Here is a 16,135-nt window from a genome sequence, read left to right as displayed (position 1 = left end):
AGCTGCTGTCAAAGTCGGTTAGGCAATGAGGAAAGAGGGGGGGCGGGCTGAATCGCAGCTCCGTGTCTGAATGGATACACAGAGCTGCGGCTCGGCTCAGGTGGCCCCATAGCAAGCTGCTTGCAGGATATTGCGTATGGGGACGTTAAAGAGATACCAATATTTTACCCATACAGGGAAAAATCACCTGCTCACAGGGTTGTTGAAAAATCTAACTATGAAAGGTCAGCTTTTGAATAATCATGCAAAATGCATTTTTGTCTCAACAGCTGTATTTACACACAATAAAACTGTGTTTTTCACATACAAATCAGGAAAAATCTAGAAAAAACATGCAATGCCGTTTAGCTACTTCAGCTCCCTGGAATTACATTGAACATTCATAGGTAGATTCAGGTACGGCCACGCAGTTTTAAGACAGCGTAGCCTAGCGTGTTTACACTACGCCGCCTTACGTAAGAGAGGCAAGTACATGATTCTCAAGCCACTTACCTCCTTACTTAGGGCGGCGTAGTGTAATCGCGGCGGGCGTAAGGGCGCCTAATTCAAATTGGTTGGAGGGGGGCGTGTTGTATGGTAATGAGGCTTGACCTCACGTTTGACGTATTTTGCTACTGTGCAAGCCCCGGGCGCCTACATTTCCCAGTGCGCATTGCGGCTAAGTACGCTGTACGGGCCTATTGATTTCGACGTGGACGTAAACGACGTAACTCCCGATTCGCGGACGACTTACGCAAACGACGTAAAAAATTCGAACCTCGCGGCGGGAACGGCGGCCATACTTTAACATTGTTATTCCACCTCATAGGTGGAATAACTTTAGGCCGCCTAAGGCCTTACGGAAACAACGTAATTCGACTGCGGCGGCCGGGCGTACGTTCGTGGATCGGCGTACAAGCTCATTTACATAATCTACGCCGGCCGCAATGTAAGCGCCACCTAGCGGCTATCCGAAAAATTGCAATCTAAGATAGGATGGCGCAAGCCGGGCCTATCTTAGATATGTTTAAGCGTATCTCTGTTTGAGCATACACTTAAACATACGGCGGCGCAGATTCGGAGTTAGGTCGGCTTATCTACGGATAAGCCGGCCTAACTCTTTCTGAATCTACCTATGAGCGTCTGAGTGCCTGTTCAATGCAGTGACTGGAGTTTTTTCTCTCAGCTTTCTTGCCAAGTAAACCGAGCATGTGTACGAGGCTTATAGGTATCTCGACAAGAAAACTGCCCAGAATCTAGACGAGAAAAATAGAGAATATGTTCTCTATTTTTCTCGTCGTGAGATTCTGGGCAGTTTTCCTGCCGAGAAACCCGAGAGTGTGTGTGTATACTTGCCTGTCGCCGTGGAAAACCGTGCATGCTCGAAATGACTTTGGGCGGCAAGAGATCTTGTCAGGGAAAAACAACGTTTTTTCCTGACGAGATTCTTGCCCATGTGTACAGGGCTTAATCTTCAGAAAATGCTGAGTGCATTTCATCACACAGGAAGGCACCGCACATCACTGTACAGCAACACAAAGCATCACACTGATGTACATACAGAGCAATGAAGTGTCCATTTGTGCACTTCACACGAAAAAACAACATCACGACGCTCCCTACTAGAAGTTCTCTGCAGCCATCCCTGCTCTCAGTAATACCAAACTGTCCTGCCTTTCATCAATTCCTATTCAAGTATAACTAAACACAAAGCTTTGTTTTTGGAAAAGGAGAACTCCTCTCAGTTTTGTTATTGCCGTCTACGTTTCCTTCATGTGCTCTGTTTATCATTATCAATGGAAGTTAAAGGGGTTGTAAAGGAATTTTTTTTTCATAATAAGCATCCTTTACCTGCAGACATTCCTCTTTTCACTTCCTCATTGTTCGTTTTTGCTCAGAAGTTGCTCTATTTCTTCTCTGTTCCGTTCACTTCCTGCTTGTCTGATTTTACTGACCACCGTGAAGGGAGGCTTTACTGCGGTGGTCAGTAACGTGCTCACCCCCTCCTGGGAACTACATCTGTGTGGCAGGACGCTCTCTACGTGTTAGAGACTTCAAGGAGGTGTGAATTACTGGGTGTGCCGCAATGCATACTGGGAAATGTAGTTCTTACATGAACAAGTGATGCAAACCAGGAAGTGAACGAGAGAACAGAAACTAGAATGCCGGAGGTGATATAGATGAAGGAATTTAATAGGTATTTACTCGTTTTTTAACAGAATCATTACACTATTCGGTCTGTCTACCTTGTAGACATTAATTTTAGGCAAAAAATGTTTTTCCTTTACAACTCCTTTAAAGCAACAGAAAATGCCAAATTTTGGGTTGAGGGGAAATCTTTCAATAAGGACACTAGTCCTGGTCACTCACAACCAGGCATTTCCTTCATCTGGGAGGGATTTTAGCAGAGTATACACACTTTTTCTTTTTGGTTAAACGTAAAAATAAATGAAAAAAAATAAAAATAAAAGATCCACACAAGCGGTGGGATGCAGGAACTCTCTCACCACACTATTGTATTCTGACAGCAGATGCAAGCACTGATCGATCGAATGCTGGGTTTTTCAGCATGGCCATTCTATAGAAGCCTGTCTAGTGACCGGCTTCTATTGAACAGACAAGGGTACACACATTTCGATACATGTATACCCTCCTTTATTCTCACTTCCTGTTTTGGTTACTGGCCATGAAGAGAAGGGAAATTTCCCAAAGGGGCACAGATGGAAAAAAAAAAACTCACTCTTCCTTATTCTAACTAAATGACAAAATATTTATTCTATTTTAGGCTCTCATTAAAGCGACACTAATCGGAATCCTTATTCTCCAAAAATAATCCATACACATCCACTAGGTCAGCCCTCAAAAGTAAGGAGCAGGGGCGGACTGGGCTGACATCTTCCTGGCTGATCGCTTCTGGCAAAGCGATGCAGCCATCAGAGAGGCCCAGAGGGGGGACTCCCTGCCCCCCAGACCGCTCTGATGTCCTGTAATAAAGAGTGCACCGCTTCTTCCAGAAGCGATCAGCCAGGAAACGGTCAGGAGGATCTGGCGGTCAGAATCTCCCACTGAGACACATCTTGTATATGAATAGCCGTGCTGCCAAACAAAGTCCTGCCTCCTGGACCGCCATTGGACCAGTGTGCTGTCTTTTAGAGTGGCTGGTCCAGGAGGCTTTACGTTTGATAGCGCGGCTCTACCGATACAAGACGTGTATTAGCGCGAGATCCCGCTCTGTGCAATGCGGCCACCAGATCATCCCAATTTCTCCCTGCTGCACTGTTGGGCACTAACGAGGGAGCACTGGAGGCCCCCGACGAGGGAGCACTGGAGGCCCCCGACGAGGGAGCACTGGTGGCCCCCGACGAGGGAGCACTGGAGGCCCCCGACGAGGGAGCACTGGTGGACCCCGACGAGGGAGCACTGGAGGCCCCCGACGAGGGAGCACTGGAGGACCCCGACGAGGGAGCACTGGAGGACCCCGACGAGGGAGCACTGGAGGACCCCGACGAGGGAGCACTGGTGGACCCCGACGAGGGAGCACTGGTGGACCCCGACGAGGGAGCACTGGTGGACCCCGACGAGGGAGCACTGGAGGCCCCCGACGAGGGAGCACTGGAGGCCCCCCGACGAGGGAGCACTGGAGGCCCCCGACGAGGGAGCACTGGTGGGAGAAGGGTTAAACATGTCTTGTCCTTCTATATTCTTTGTGAAGCTCAGCAGATGATTTTCCTCATGGCAACATTTTGTATAAATTAATGCTGGCTAGTAAACTGAGGTCATGATAACTGTTTACTGATAGGATGATAATTAATGTTATTAATTCTGATCAGAACAGGACTACTATACTTTGACTTTCATGAGTCCTGGAGAATAGCAGATATGTCATTATGAAAGAGGTTATTAGCTGTAATGTTCTGATTGGTTGGAGAACCTCTCCCTCCCTCCGTTTCCTTTGGTTTATAACCCCAATTTACGCTACCATGTGACCACACTTTGAACCCATCTGCCTCTGTCCCGTTTCTTCATTGTGTTCCCAGGCCTGAACAGGGTCTCACTGATCATCCGAGGGACAGACATAATCATACCCCAACAGCTGCACTGATGGGGCGGCACTGATATGCTTTATGGTAATATTGTTAAAAACACATTTTTGTAATTAAATTCTGCATAAAACATTTAACCACTTCCCGCCCGGTCAATAGACCATTGACGTCCGGGGAGTGATTCTGAAATCCTGACTGGACGTTTGACGTCCAGCAGGATAACATGCTGGCGCGCGCCCGTGGCCCGTATGTACCACATGGCCATCCACATGTTAAAAAAAAAAATTGCAATAGATGCCAATCAGTGCCCACAAATGGGCACTGACTGGCAACATGGGCACAACATAGGAAACATTTAAAAAAGTGATGCCCAGGAATGCCACCATCAGTGCCACCCCTCAGTGCCCCCCATGAGTACCCATCAGTGCCGCCCATCAGTGCCCATCAGTGCCGCATACCAGCGCCGCCTATCAGTGACCATCATCAGTGCCACCTTTATCAGTGCCACCTTTATCAGTGCCACCTTTATCAGTGCCACCTTTATCAGTGCCACCTTTATCAGTGCCACCTTTATCAGTGCCACCTTTATCAGTGCCACCTTTATCAGTGCCACCTCATCGGTGCCCATCAGTGCAGCCATATCATTGCCCGTAATTGAAGAAGAAAATGTACTTATTTACAAAAAAAATTACAGAAAAAAATTAAAACTTAATTTTTTTAAAGAAATTACGGTCTTTTTTTAGTTGTTGCGCAAAAAAATTAAATCGCAAAGGTGATCAAATACCACCAAAAGAAAGCTCTATTTGTGGGAACAAAATGATGAAACAGCGCACATAAGCTGTGTCATGGGCTCGTCTCTATGCACACTACAAATTCCATAGTTCATAGTCCCTAGCACACATAGAAGCATGCGAGGATGACTACGTTCCTACACAAAGTGGTACCCTGAAGAATAAACATAAGTTCCATTTAACAGACGCGAGATAAGAGCAGCAAAAGAATACATTTGGAGGAGGCCGAGAGCAATAGATCATGGGTCTTCAAACTATTGCCCTCCAGTTGTTCAGGAACTACAATTCCCATCATGCCTAGTCATGTCTGTGAATGTCAGAGTTTTACAATACCTCATGGGATGTTTAGTTCCGCAACAGCTGGAGGGCCGTAGTTTGAGGATCCCTGCAATAGAAGGTACTTCTCTGGTTTAAATTTAAATGAGGAAAATTTGGCTGAAATCTACTAGAAAGAACGTACAAGCAGATGTTTTACTACAATAATTAACATACTGTTGATGACAAACAGTGCAAAATTGAGCAGCAGTACAGTTTTAATAAGGGGTAAAAGGCCCAAATGCTATGGATTGGTTTTTTTTGGGGGGGGGGGGGTTGGGGTTGAATGTGAAAAATATAATGAGTAGTGGTTTAGGTGTGCACTGTTCTTCCACGTAGTGGTTTTTTTTCTAATAATGCGGTGGCATGCTGCAAAGGAAAGGCCGCTCCAAGATCAGAAGACAAGCAACAAGGGAATTCTGCACTTTGAGAACCGTTTACCTTAAAAAAGTGCCATCAACATATAAAGAAAATACATACCCCCAATACATATACCGCTCCTTCCCATTTAAAACAATGGGAAACCGCGGCAATACCGTCCGCAATGCGCCTCTGTAGAGGCGCATTGTGGGCAGTATTAACCCTTTATCAGCCGCTAGCGGGGGTTAATACCGCACCGCTAGCGGCCGAATCGCGATGCAAATCCGACGGTATAGCACCGCTATTTTTAGCAGCGCTATGCCGCCGCCGCCGCTGCTCCCACCCCAGTGTGAAAGGGGCCTAACAGAGAATCATTCCAAATGTCATCTTTATCATTTAAAACCAATATAGAGGAAGAAGGTGGTGTTCCTCAGTGTAGATGGTGAGAACAGCTTGTTCTATTGCGGAATAACTCATGGGACCTGTAAGGGCAAAAAAGCCTAACGTGCCTAGATACAGGGCAGGGGCGGACTGAACATTCGAGGGCCCCATGGTGGGAGGGCCCGGGCCGGCTAAGTCCGCCCCTGGAGGTAAAAAAAAAAAAAAAATGGAGTCTGTACCCCCGAGAAAGCAGTGCCTTGAACCATTAAATGGCACTACCCGAATCGGTGCAATGCCCCATTTGTGGCGCCGCACCGATTCCAAAAAGTAGTTTCTGTACAACTTTTGGCGACTTCTTGGTGCAATTTCCATAGACATCTGTGCAGCAACTCGCACAGATGTCTCTGAAATCACCCACCAAATTCGCACTGACATGCGGGTATGAAATCGTGTGAGTTTAGCAGAACTCGCACGCTTTCATTCCCGCTGTCAGTGTGAACCTGGACTAAGGCCTGATTCACACCTATGCATTTTTTGCAGATTTGCACAACAGTCCATTTAACATGGTTTCCTATGGAACACGTTCTGTAGTGCAAATCTGCAAAATTCACTAAAAATGCATAGGTGTGAATCAGGACTAAGTGAGTGCTATTCTATCTATCTATCTATCTATATATATATATATATATATATATACACACACACCTTACATTGGTGATCAGTGAGAAGAATGTCCCTTACATTGGTGATCAGTGGAAAGAATGTCCCTTACATTGGTGATCAGTGGAAAGAATGTCCCTTACATTGGTGATCAGTGGAAAGAATGTCCCTTACATTGGTGGTCAGTGGAAAGAATGTCCCTTACATTGGTGATCAGTGGAAAGAATGTCCCTTACATTGGTGATCAGTGGAAAGAATGTCCCTTACATTGGTGATCAGTGAGAAGAATGTCCCTTACATTGGTGATCAGTGAGAAGAATGTCCCTTACATTGGTGATCAGTGAGAAGAATGTCCCTTACATTGGTGATCAGTGAGAAGAATGTCCCTTACATTGGTGATCAGTGGGAAGAATGTCCCTTACATTGGTGATCAGTGGAAAGAATGTCCCTTACATTGGTGGTCAGTGGAAAGAATGTCCCTTACATTGGTGATCAGTGGAAAGAATGTCCCTTACATTGGTGATCAGTGGAAAGAATGTCCCTTACATTGGTGATCAGTGAGAAGAATGTTCCTTACTATGTTGATCAGTGGCAAGAATTTTTAATTCCTATAATAAACATTTATTTTGAACATTGTGTAGAGAAATTCTTTGAACACATGCAATGTGGGCAGTGCAATATGTAGGTGTGACTTTGTGTGGATGTAGCTTCAACGTGGGTGGGGACACATGGGCGGAGACACTGGGGGCCCCATGAGCTGTCAGTCCGCCTCTGGTACAGAGGCACTGGGGCCCCACACGAGGGCAGACATTTTTGCCCTTACATGTCCTATGAGTTATTCCGCAATAGAACAAGCTTTTCTCACCATCTACACTGAGGCACACCTCCATCTTCCTCTATATTGGTTTTAAATGATAAAGATGACATTTGGAATGATTCTCTGTTAAACACCAACAAAGCATGCAAGTTATCTACAACATAATATATTAATCATTTATTGTATATGTTACTATAAACCTCTGAATGATATTTAATACAATATAATTGTATACAATGTTGTAGATATACGCCTATGTCTTCTAAAACACACCCCTGAAGAAAAAAATTGTGTATTTGAAACGCGTTGGGTCACAGACGCCACCTGCTCTTATGTTTGATCATTATTGTTGTTGTACACACAGCGCCGTATACATTCCAATCCCCGTTTTAAAACGTTATTGTTATAAATAAATAATTTTTTCATTACGAATACTACATTGTGTCAAATTATTTTTCTAGATCTATGCTCTTAAAGTCCACCTAGGGGGAATTCCTTTTCTACATGGTATGTGGAGTACCACAATAAACCCTGTGGGTGTGACGTAACATAATAAACCCTGTGGGGTGAGAAGTACGGTGGTGAACCCTGAGTGTGACGTAACATAATAAACCCAGTGGGGTGTGAAGTACGGCGGTGAACCCTGTAAATGTGAGGTAACATAATAAACCCAGTGGGAAGTGAAGTACGGTGGTGAACCCTGTCGGTGTGAGGTAACATAATAAACCCAGAGGGAAGTGAAGAACGGCGGTGAACCTAGTCGGTGTGACGTAACATAATAAACCCAATGGGGTGTGAAATACGGTGATGAGCGCAGTGGGTATGACCTAAACATAGGAAGTTTGGTGTATATGACACAAAAAGCAGGCTGTGTACTGTTGATTTGGCACAGTGGCATTACACGGTTTGCCAAAACTTCAATCCAAGTCAATGACAGCTGGCACCCGGGATGGTGATGAACCCTGTGGGTGTGACGCAACATAATAAAACCAGTGGGAAGTGAAGTACGGTGGTGAACCCTGTCGGTGTGACGTAACATAATAAACCCAGTGGGATGTGAAGTACGGCGGTGAACCCTGTCGGTGTGACGTAACATAATAAACCCAGTAGGGTGTGAAATACCGTGATGAGCGCAGTGGGTGTGACCTAAACATAGGAAGTTTGGTGTATATGACACAAAAAGCAGGCTGTGTACTGTTGATTTGGCAATGACAGCGTGCACCCGGGACGGTGATGAACCCTGTGGGTGTGACGTAACATAATAAACCCAGTGGGAAGTGAAGTACGGTGGTGAACCCTGAGTGTGACGTAACATAATAAACCCAGTGGGGTGTGAAGTACGGCGGTGAACCCTGTGGGCGTGACGTAACATAATAAACCCAGTAGGGTGTGAAATTCGGTGACGAGCGCAGTGGGTGTGGCCTAATATAGGTAGATCGGTGTAGATGACACAAAAAGCAGGCTGTGTATTGTTGTTTTGGCGCGGTGACATTACAAGGTTTGCCAAAACTTTCAATCCAAGTCAATGAAAGCGTGCAGTCCATGCACCCGGGGCGGTGATCGGTATACGTTCACTTTTAATGAATGTCCTTCCCAAAATCCCAGAAAGCAGTTGTACGAGGTGCTGCCCTCCACCCTGTGTGATGAAGCAGGCACTGCACACCATTCTGATCTCAGCCATGCTGACAATAGGGAGCTGTGACAGGGACATTACTGGGACAGACACCGGCCTGCACACACACAGCTCTTCTCCACCACCGTGCAGGGTGAGGAGTGAGGGCGGTGCACCCTCCTATCTCTCTCCATTCCCTATAATATCCCATAACAATCAGACCTCTCCCCTCCACCCTCCTCCAGGAACAGCCCATTCCCGTCACACAGCACACACCCGAACTTGCCGGTATCCCGCCTCCCCGAGCTCCGCTCACCGCCCGGAACCTCCGCCTGCACCGACACCACGGATCCCGACAGGCAGCGCGTCACCGGACAGCAGCGTCAGCGCGCCAGCCAATGGAACGACGCGGTAGAGGAGGGGACCGGAGACAACATAGCCAATGAGAGCCGGCGGAGGAAGTCATTGAGCGTCCAGGATGGAGAGGATGGACAGGGATGGGTCATGTGATTCCCATTGGCTGTGTGTAAACATGGAATGCTGGACGTGCTGCTGCCTGACTCTGCTGGACTTCCCAGTGACACCATTGGGGAGTATGAGGAAGGGAGGAGAGCAGCTGGAATGTGTGCTCAGAAGGGTGTATGATCCTTGGGAGAGCACAAATCTTCCCTGCACTGCAAGGGTTAAAGGAGAAGCTTGGACAAAGCTTTCAGGCTCTACTTCTTGGGTGGGTCACAGGAGTGCACTTACCTATGCTCCCCTGTGGGGTTGCCACCTTTTCTGCATTTTTTTTTTTTGTACTATACAAAACCAATGACAAATAAAATGTAGTACAATTAGAAGTAAAACCTGTATAACCTTTTTAAAGCGGGGGTTCACCCTAAAAAAAAAAAATTCTTTATCTACCATCCCATCCAGCATACTAGCGTCAGCTACAGTATGCCTTTTGGTTTTTGCGCTGTACTTACCGTTTAATCGTCCAGTTTCGTTTCAGACTCCGGCGGGGAAATAGGCGTTCCTATGAAGAGGGGAACATGATTGACGTCCGGCTATGGCGCGTCACGCGTTCCGAAAATAGCCGAAATAGGACTCGGATATATACGGCGCCTGCGCAGTCAGCTCCTAGTCTGTGCGCAGGCGCCGTATAGCGCCGTGAAGAGCCGAGTCCTACTCCGGCTATTTTCAGAACGCGTGACACGCCATAGCTGGACGTCAATCATGTTCCCCTCTTTATAGGAACGCCTACTCCCCGCGGGAGTCTGAAACGAAACTGAAGGATTAAACGGTAAGTACAGCACAACAAAAAAAAACATACTATAGCTGACGCTAGTATGCTGCATGGGATGGTACATAGATGTTTTTTAGGGTGAACCTCCGCTTTAAGTACTTCCAGGCCGCCCACATTATATACTGCGGCAGAGCAGCCTGGCTGCGCAAAACAACATACATGTACGTTGTCCGTGCTCTCTGGTGGTGACCCACTACCACTGTGATTGGACACAGCGGGAGCCAATCAGCGAGTCCAGCAAACACCAGCGATCGTTCGGGGGAATGGCAGAACGTTAGTCTGCGATTGTAAACAAGGCAGACCATCGTTATGTCACAGAGCAAAAGAGAGAGATCTGTGATTCCTACTCTTTGTCCAGAGTCCACACACAGTTAGAAATCACTCCCAGGGAACACATTTAACCCTTTGATTGCCCCTAATGTTAACCCCTTCCCTGCCAGTGTCATTTATACTGTGGCCGTGCATTTTTTTAGCACTGATCACTGTATTGGTGGCACTGGTCCCCAAAAAGTGTCATTTAGTGTTCAACTTGTCTGCCGCAATGTTGCAGTCCTGCTAAAAATCGCTGATATGACCAGTAAATAAATAAATAAAAGTCTCTAACCATGCGTCCATACCTATGCGTTTTTAAGTGCGTTTTTCAGTTTGCAGAAATGCATTACAGTCCATGTAACATGGTTTCCTATGGTACTAGTTCACATCTATGCATTTTGTGGCCAGTGCATTTTTGGAAAGGGTCAGGGACTTTTTTTACCGCGATTTGCAGCTAATAGATTTCAATGGAGCTGCACCCAGTGGTGCGTTTGTGATGCGATTTGTGATGTGTTTTGTGGTTCTTATTTTACAACTGTACAAGTATATAGCTGGTTGGTAAGCAGTAGGCCAGGAACCCGGCTGCCAAGCCCTTAGCAACCGATGAGTCATGAGCTGTTAGCGGGTTTTCCAGCTGAAAGCTGAATGCAAAAGAAATTGCGAAAAAAACGGCGTGGGGTACTCCACCGAGGTCCATACCACAGGCCCGTATGGATTCCTAGGGTCCCCCCCAAAATCCATACCAGACCCTTATCTGAGCATGCCGCCCAGCAGGTCAGGAAAGGGAGGGGACAACCAAGCGCCCCCCCTCCTGACCCATACCAGGCCGCATGCCCTTTACATGGGGGGTGTACGGGTGATTTGGGACATGGGGGGGCTCTGCGCCCTTTCTGAGGTCAAGTTGTTACTAGTACTAGGTAAGATGGCTGCCGCTCCAGGTGAGCTCACTAGGGTAATTGATGTCCACTCAGAAGCAGATGGGTGCTGGCAATGCACAGGATGTGCAAAAACAATAAGGATATGGACAGCCGCACTCCAGTAACTTGAAAAAGACGTGCCCTTTATTGGGTACAGGAAAAAATGCACTACAGGTATCAGCACACAGTGGGATAAACAGCTGACGCGTTTTGCATTGAGTGTCAATGCTTAATCATGATTAAGCATTGACACTCAATGCGAAACGCGTCAGCTGTTTATCCCACTGTGTGCTGATACCTGTAGTGCATTTTTTCCTGTACCCAATAAATGGCACGTCTTTTTCAAGTTACTGGAGTGCGGCTGTCCATATCCTTATTGTTTTTGTTACTAGTACTACCCTCAAGTACAAGTTAGAATGGAACTGCAAAATATTTTTATTACTTTCAGTTTTGTCAAACTTGCCCTTACTATAGTCTTTGAATTGATATACTGAAGGTATGAGGAAGAATTCATATCGGCTCCACCTTGCTTTTAAAAAATATTGAGCATTTGATTGCCCTTTCTCCCAACTGTAACATACCTCTTGTTTTTTTATTTATCCCCCCCCCCCTCCCCCACCTTACCCGAGAATCAATATAGGTTTGAAGGCACTGGATTTCCAACTATCCCACAGCTTATAGAACATCATTACACAACAAAGCAAGTTATAACTAAAAAAATCAGGAGTAGTTCTGTTAAATCCTGTTGTAAAGGTCTGTAAACATATTGCTGTGCTAAAAAGGTTTGCTGCCGGTGAATGAGTGCAAAAGCAAGGTGCGTGGTTGTGTCATTAAACAGTTTGTAAAGGAAACAAATAAAAAAAAAAAAATGTTCTATTTACCTGTTCTGTGTAACGGTTTTGCACAGAGCACCCCAATCTTCCTCATCTCGGGTCCCCCACCAGCGCGCTGGGCTCCTATTGCTGCATTCCAGCCAATAAGGAAGGAGAGCCAAGGCTCTTATGCACATCGCTCCGTGCTATAAAAAATGCACTGATTACTGTAAAAATTACACTGGAAGTGAAGGGGTTAACTTGTAGGGGGCCCTGAAGGGGTTAAGTGTCTCCTAGGGAGTAATTCTAACTGTTAGGGGGCGTGGCTACGATTGACACTGATCACTGTTCCCGATGAGAGGGAACAGACGATCGGTGACGTGTCACTAGGAAGAACGGGGAGATGTTGGGTTTACACTGACATCTCCCCGTTCTTCACCTCTGTGACTCGATCGCAGGACACCAGTGGCGCGTGCGTGACCACACGGCTGCAAACTAAAGGGGACGTACATGTACACCCATTTTCCTAGCCATAACATTCTGTCGACGTATAAGTTTGTGCGGTGGTCCTTAAGCGGTTAAGGACATTTGTTGTGAAACATGTAGAGGACTATATCTGAACCTGCATCCCTGTGTTTCTACACAATAGTGGGGCTCTCCACTTTCTAAATGAAAATGCAATGGAATGTACAACAATTACAGTAGTGTTTTGTTGTTGATTATGTCTTTTATGTAATTTTTTCAATAAATGTTCATATATTTTTTTAAGAATTTGGTATAATTTCTGGGTACCGAGATACTTAAAGCGGTGGTTCACCCTAAATAACAAGTTTCTACCTTGCCATTCAGCATACTAGCGTCAGCTAAAGTATGCCTTTATTTTTATTTTTTGCGCCGTACTCACAGTTTAATCCCCTAGTTAAATTTCAGACACCCGCGGGGAATGGGCGTTCCTATGCAGAGGGGAACATGATTGACGACTGGCTATGGCGCGTCACGCTTCCTGAGAAGAGCCGGAGTAGGACTCGGCTCTTCACGGCGCTATACGGCGCCTGCGCACAGACTAGGAGCTGACTGCGCAGGCGCCGTGAAGAGCCAAGTCCTATTTCGGCTATTTTCGGGAAGCGTGACGCGCCATAGCCGGCCGTCAATCATCTTCTTCTCTGCCTAGGAACGCCTACTTAAGTCTGAAACTTAACTACGGGATTAAACTGTGAGTACGGCGCCAAAAAAATAAATAAAGGCATACTGTAGCTCGCGCTAGTATGCTGGATTTAGTGAACACCCGCTTTAAACACCATTGGCATCATAGGGCAATGTTTTTGAGTAGCCCTTGACAATTCCTCCCTTCTTTCTCATTGTCTAATTATAGGATGATGGTACCTACCCCTACTTGTTAAACCTTTCATGAAGCAATACCTTTTCAATCACTTAGCGAACTGATTGACAGTTGGCTCCACCTCTCAGTGAGAGCTGAGAACCAAAGCCGTCTGTTCTTCTTGAGCCTGGCGCTCTCATGAGTCCTGGTGGGGCAGAGCTGGTGCCTGACAGTAACTGCTCTCTACTCAGGGAAAAAAACAAGAACTCATTGATCAGTGGTCATGTGATCAGTCATATCTCGGTCTTGGAGCCAACGTGGGACAGCTGTAAAATCACAACAATGCTTCAGCATGAAAGGGTTTATATATGTTTTGTTTTTTATAAAACCCAAACATCTACTTTAAAGTGGAGGTTCACCGAAAAACCTTTTTTTTTAACATTAGATTGAGGCTCGTTTTGTCAAGGGGAATCGGGTGTTTTTTTTGCAATCGAAGCAGTACTTACCGTTTTAGAGATGCATCTTCTCCGCCGATTCCGGGTATGGGCTAAGGGACTGGGCATTCCAACTTGATTGACAGGCTTCCGACAGGCTTCCAACGGTTGCATACATCGCGTCATGATTTTCCGAAAGTCGGTGCGGCTCTATGCGGCTCTATACGGCTCTATACGGCGCCTGCGCACCGACGTTCGGCTACTTTTGGCTACTCGTGACGCGATGTATGCGACCGTCGGAAGACCTGTCAATCAAATAGGAACGCCCAGTCCCGAAGACCATACCCGGAAGCGGCGGAGAAGATCGCTCTCTAAAACGGTAAGTACTGCTTTGATTTAAAAAAAAAACTACCCGATTCCCCTTGACAAAATGAGCATCAAACTAATGTTAAACAATTTTTTTGGGGTTAACTCCCGCTTTAAAAGATCATTTAGGCCTAAGGAAACAATAAAAAAACGTTCTCGATCCTCCCCTTACATAGGCTCCTTCTTTAAGACAACTCCATGCAGCCTTTTCTCCCCTGTGCTTCGGTGGTCTGAGGTCTACAGGCTACAGGCCTGCTTTGGGGGGGGGGGGGGGGGGGTAGTGTTGGTTGTTACCAGAGTGGAGGATCAGTTAAGAAAAGCTGTGTTTCCCCTCCCCTAGGGGTCTCCAAACTTTCTAAACTAAGGGCCAGTTTACTGTCCTTCAGACTATGGCCAGCATTAGTGGAAATCGTTTTGGCATCAGTGGGTGTAAACATCACCACATTTTGAACTAGGGGAAGGAAAAGTGCCCCATCGTTCAAATCACTGGGAGGAATAGTGCCCTATTGTTGTCAGTTGGCAGTATAGTGCCTCGCATCAGTGGGTGGAAGGGCCTGATAAAAGCAATTAAAGGGCTGCATTTGGCCCTTGGGCCACAGTTTATAGACCAGTGCCCTAGACCTAAAGAAGCATTGAACTCTTGTAGTGTAAGGCAACCCTACTGCAAGACAGGATACTTATTTTCCCTGGAGCTGGGCTTCAATAAGTCTTATTTTAAGTATTACCCAGATTGGAGACTTCGCCATGAAATGTTGGCTCAGGCAAATAACCCTGGTTTTAAAAACTGATTAGCTACTAAGAAATTCCATGTTTAAAGTAGAATTCCAGGATAACCCTAACTAATCTCTAAAAATACTCCCTCCCCCTCCTAATACAGAAAGAGGAAAGGTCTGGTGCCCCCAGTAACACTCTTCCATCCCTATTACATAAAGTCAAAACAAAGGATTCGCCCCGGGACTTTAAATGAAGTGGGTACCGTTTCCGCCAGTAAAAATAACAGTAGTTATACAGTAAATAGTTTATTTAAGTAAAATTGTTTAAATGAGTAAAGTAAAATTGTTACATACAGAGATAACACCAACAATTGCCAATTGAAAAGATACATAAACAATAAATATTGGTACATAAATATAGTATTGGACAGAGTACACGGGCATCGTACTACCCCGACTAGACTAGTTTCACAAGATCCATCTCGCTCTTCAGGGGTGTGTAACACTGTACCTAGGATGAAAAAGTATATATGTTTGGCAATATGGCACAGTTTTAGTTGTAAAGGCACAGGGTAGGAGGGGTTGTGGGTCCCCATACTCACCACTGAGCTTGACCATGGCTACAGGTGTGCAACCCCAAGACGGCAGCAGCAGGTGCCTCACCCGGGAGCTGAGGGGGCGGAGTCAGAAAGGGACCCTCCAGGGGCCAAACGGAGAGAGGGCATGGAATAGGTATAGTGATGTATCCATAGAGACCTCATTGGTCCATAAAAAGTACAGGCTGTGAACATAAGTATGTTTGTCAGGCATCTAAAGTAGTCTGAATGAAAGGCCTGGGCCAAAGATGGTAGCGACACCTATGCTAACTAACTTGTGTAGAAAGGAGATCTCTGTATGTACTAATCTATTTTCATCCTGATCCTCTCCAGTCACTTGATCTCCCTTGTTCTCAGCCAGGGGCAGCTTAAGAGCCGGTTCACACTGGGGCGGCACGACTTCGGGGGCGACTCGGCAAGG

General features: G+C 46.1%; 1 protein-coding gene across 4 annotated transcripts in view; it reads right to left on the bottom strand.

Moving 5' to 3' along the window:
• FER (FER tyrosine kinase) overlaps positions 1-9,344 on the bottom strand; it is a 353,477-nt gene extending 344,133 nt beyond the window's left edge. For 3 of the 4 annotated variants that reach the window (XM_040343195.1, XM_040343168.1, XM_040343185.1), the window contains exon 1: positions 9,235-9,344. The gene's annotated coding sequence lies outside the window, so the exon portion shown is untranslated. The remainder of the gene's footprint in view (positions 1-9,234) is intronic. The other variant, XM_040343176.1, reaches the window with a different exon arrangement.
• Positions 9,345-16,135: the final 6,791 nt, after the last annotated feature.

This window comes from Rana temporaria, chromosome 1 (genome assembly GCF_905171775.1).
Source record: "Rana temporaria chromosome 1, aRanTem1.1, whole genome shotgun sequence".
Classification (NCBI taxonomy): domain Eukaryota; kingdom Metazoa; phylum Chordata; class Amphibia; order Anura; family Ranidae; genus Rana; species Rana temporaria.
Note: the sequence above shows the minus strand (reverse complement) of the source record. Positions and strands in the feature narration are given on the sequence as shown.